At 46.0% G+C, this 4388-nt stretch overlaps 1 long non-coding RNA gene across 1 annotated transcript; it reads left to right on the top strand.

Annotated features, from left to right (window-relative positions):
- Positions 1 to 2904: 2904 nt before the first annotated feature.
- LOC117709534 (uncharacterized) lies at positions 2905 to 3894 on the top strand. The gene is made up of 2 exons (XR_004606891.2): positions 2905 to 3235; positions 3619 to 3894. It is a non-coding gene; the product is annotated as an uncharacterized LOC117709534 (long non-coding RNA).
- The last annotated feature ends 494 nt before the right edge of the window (positions 3895 to 4388 follow it).

The raw sequence follows: 4388 nt of genomic DNA, 5'->3' as shown, positions 1-4388 counted from the left end.
CACAGGGCTTTTTAATGCCCCATATATTCTTTCTCAACAATGAAGAGCAGCAAGTCCAGCCCACCATTCCTGAGCGTTGAGCTACTTTGTTTGCACTGTGTTGGATGGAGTGTGATAACTGACTTGCCATGGCCCAGAACTCAGCAGAGAGGCTTCCTTTCCACATGACATTCAGGGTACAGCCCACCTTGAAAACCCAGAGCCAAAAGGTGAGGGATGGAAGGAAGAAAGATCTAGAACATGGGAAAGTACTCTTGCTTCTTACTGCCTCTGCGGTAAGTGGGCTAATCCCCGTGGCCCACGGCCTCACCCATGTGATAATGAGCTGGGGAGCTGGGACTATCAGACAATTGGTGTGTCCAAGTGGAGAAGTTGTCCTTGGCCTGTCTCTGTCTCTATCACACAGAGAATGCAGTGAACACTCTTGTAGGTGGCAAAGCTCGGGATCCAAGGTGAGCAGAGCACAGAGCCCTTAGCCCTTCAAGATCATGCCCTCTATCGGACAAACCCTCTGCACATAACTGTCCTATGTGGTGAAGGGGAACCACAAACAAGATGGAGGTATGGATGAAAGCGGAATTCATTTCACATGTCCTGCAGACACAAACTTTGTGTCCATGGCGCAATTGCCAGGGTAGAAGGAGATGATGGTAACTCTTGAGGGGGTTGGGGATGGTCATCCACTCAGAAGACTGGTAATCCCCCTTCATCCTGTGTCTGATGGCTGGTATGCAGCTGTCAAGCTGGTCACTCAACCACTCAGCTTTGCTTGGCTCCAGGTAAGCTATGTTGGCTGCCTTACTTGGGTGTGACAGAGCTCCCCGTAGCTGATTCTCTACATGACCATGTTGAATAACCTCTCCCAATGCCCTGCTGACACCAAACTACTTCAGACACCATGAATGAGAAGAAACTTTAATTGAGTCAGAGGTATGGTGTATTTTTAGCTGATTTGTTTCAGATGTTATATGGCTTAGTAGAGATGGCTTATGAGGTAAGAGCCAGGTAGTAGTCGGGGGACTTTTATGAATGGAAACAGCAGAGGCAGGCAGAGTCAGAAGAACGTAATATGCCAAATCTCCTGCACTGTGGGTGGGGTGTCAGATGGCAAACCTGGTCTGGAAAATAATTTGATGATTTCTTAAAGTTCCACACCTGTCCTGTGATCAGCAAGTCTACTTACTCCTAGGTATTATTTATTCAAGAACAGTAAAAACGTGTTCACATAAACACGTGGGCTAGATTGTTCCCAACAGCATCACTAAGACTGGAAACAGATTAAGAATCCGCCAACTAAAAACATCACTGCATAGTAACATTGTGAAATGCTATTTATCAAAGAAAAAGAATAAACTTGCATATAGGTGAAAACTTGCATAAACCAAAAAAACCCATTGTGTTTTATGAAGGAGACAGATACCAAAGAGTGTCTACTATATGAATCCTTTAAGTAAACTCAAAGTGGACAGATTTTTCCATGATGATTGAAATGAGTCTAGTAATTGCTTATGGCCGAAGGGAGCATCCACAGGTGGTTATGGGAATTTGGGAGATATGGAAATATTGAAGATGTGGCTAGATTGTTATGTATATGTCAAATCTCACCAGCTTTTATATTTGATACCTAGCACTGAGATGAATTTCCTGACATTGGTATGTGTGTGTACTATTAAGGTTCTCTAGAGAACAGAACTGATAAAATGAATATACATATGGGATTTAATAGAGTGCCTTACAGGCTATGGTTCAGCTAGTCTAACAATGGCTGTCTACCAAAAAAAAAAAAAAAAAAAAATCCAGTGGTTGTTTTGTTCATGAGGCTAGGTGTCTCAGCTCTTCTTTAGGATCTGTCAGAACCACCACCACCCCCCATGGCTCTAATGCCAGGGAACCAAGAATGAGAATAAGCAGGCAAAGAACAAAAGTTTCTAAGCTTGTCCTTTCCGTAGGCTGCCATGAGAAAGTATAACCCAGATTAAGGGTGAGTCTTCCTACCTCAAATGACCCAGTTAGCTACAACTCCCTCACAGATGTGCTCAGTGACTTGCAATTTTAATTAATTCCAGGTATAGTCAGGCTGACAATGGAGATTAGCCATCACAGCATCTCTCTCTCTCTCTCTCTCTCTCTCTCTCTCTCTCTCTCTCTCACACACACACACACACACACACACACACACACACACACACACACACCTGCATGGCTATGGCAGCCAGAGGAACCTATGTTGTTCTTGAGGGAGGGACAGCTTCTCTTCTTATAACTGGTCTCTCAAAGACAGACCAAAGAGCTTACCACATTGGCTAGGATGGCTGGACCTTGAGCCTCAGGGATTCTCTCTCTACTTCCCCAGTTCTGGGATTGCTTGCCACTGTTCCTGGCTGTCTCAGCTGGGTGCTGTGGATTGAACTTGTGCCCTCATGCATGGCAAGTACCTTACCAATTGAGCCAGAAGTTTAGATCTTATTACCTAAAGGCATAGCCAGCCTTTGGCATTGCAACAAACATGACATTGTCATCTACAAAGGTCATGTTCAAGAATAGCACATCGAGTTACAAAAAGAAAATCCTGAAACCCCTAATAACCTTTTAAGTAAATTTACCATTCATAGCTAGCCCAGGGCTCAGATGGCCCAGACCTAGGGCTGGGCATGACCAAATGGTTTCGAGACAAAACAAAACAACAACAACAACAACAACAACAACAACAAAAACAAGCAAGCTTAGATGCAGGTTTGGAATACAGTGGTAGCAAAGCCACAGAGGAGGGAAGTAAGGTGGTGGGTTGCACAGGGGAGGGGCCCTGTAAGTGAGGCAAAGACTGCAATTTCCCTGTCTCGACCTGCACAGGCCAGCCCAGGGACGGCTGGGGATCAGCAGCCATGCTTGCCAAAGGTCGAGTCATGAAACAAGCAGTTTCTTTCATACAGAGTATTTTAATCCCTCGGACTCTCTGGTAGGATGGGAGTCCCGTGTTATTATTGGAAATGATGTCTATTATTAGTTACTGTCCCTCCTCTTGGATGGTGGAGTGCCAAGGCTTGGGAGGAGCTGGGCAGGACCCAGAGAGAGAAACGGTCTGTGAAGTCTGTATTTTCCAGAACTCGGCAGACAGGCTCTCAGCCTCGCAGCTACTTATTTTATGTCCATCTACTCACACCTCGGCTGAGCTCTCCAGTCTGCGTCAGAACCTCTGGGAGCCTGGAAGTAGCTGCGAACAGCGGTGACCTACCAGGTGGGTGGTGGGTGGGAATACTCGTGCCAAGAGGACCAGAGGCAAAGCCAAGGCTCTGTTCCTCTAGAAGGTCAGGATGAGAGACACAGAGCACAGGCTCAGAGGGTGGTCGTCCAGGTCCATGACTGAGCAGCTAGCCTGTCTCGCAAACATTCTGGGGAGGACTTCATCAGGCCTTGCCTACACAACCCTGACCTAGTGTGCTAGTGTGCAGGACAATCTTTGTCTTTTGTTCTTTGTATCTTTCTTTTTTTATATACAGGACTTTTCTAAGTAGCCCAGGCTGGCCTCAAACTACCAACCTCCTGCCTCATCCTTCTGAATGCTAGGATTTTAAACATGAGCACCATTGTCTGTTCTAACCTCATTGGGTTCTTTTCCAGAAAAAACAGTGTGAATTACTGTAGCAGCTCAGAAGAACTTTGACGGTGAAGTCAGACACTTCATAGCTACTTTCTGAACATTACCCTCTGTCAGTGCCAGGACAGGCAGCATCTACCAGGACAGGCAGCATCTACCAGGACAGACAGCTTTTCCACATCCTGAGCCTCATTTTATCACCCTGCAGTGTTGCCATGGTTGGTGTTTTCCAAGACAGTCCCAAATCTGTGTACCTTCTCTTTTTTCAACAAGGATGATTCATTAAATGTCAAACCAAACGTGGCCTTGTTCAAATACTTTCTTCGGATTTTTCTTTTAAACACATCCAGAAATCAGAACAACAAATCCTTTGTCAGTCTCTAAGACAGTCTTGCGAGCAGTAGTAACTGCAGCTGTATGTCTGCAGCAGGTGCAGAATAGATACTTACAAGGTGATTTATGAAAGCTACCTGGGACCTTCAGGGAGGTCATAGCCAGGCAGCTGCTTCCTGGGGACCCCTCCTGGCTGTGCACTGTGGCAGTTCACCGATGACTAGGGTATGCGGCTGCAGCAAATTCACAGTGATGAGTGGCTACCAAATTGTCACAAACACATAGTCCCCTTGTGGCAAGTATTTTATTGCCATAGGGCTTGGTTTAGTCCACCAGCTGTCCTGAGTGTAAAGTCTTTGTCAGGATGAGTTCTTCAGAGGATCCCTGCTCTGCCCTGAACAGTAGCAGATATTCACAATGAACCTGTCTCCCAGGGAGCTGCAGATGGACAGGTTTCATC

The sequence above is a fragment of the Arvicanthis niloticus genome, chromosome 5, assembly GCF_011762505.2.
Source record: "Arvicanthis niloticus isolate mArvNil1 chromosome 5, mArvNil1.pat.X, whole genome shotgun sequence".
Classification (NCBI taxonomy): domain Eukaryota; kingdom Metazoa; phylum Chordata; class Mammalia; order Rodentia; family Muridae; genus Arvicanthis; species Arvicanthis niloticus.
The sequence above is the reverse complement of the archived record's forward strand: the minus strand, read 5'-3'. Positions and strand labels throughout refer to the sequence as shown.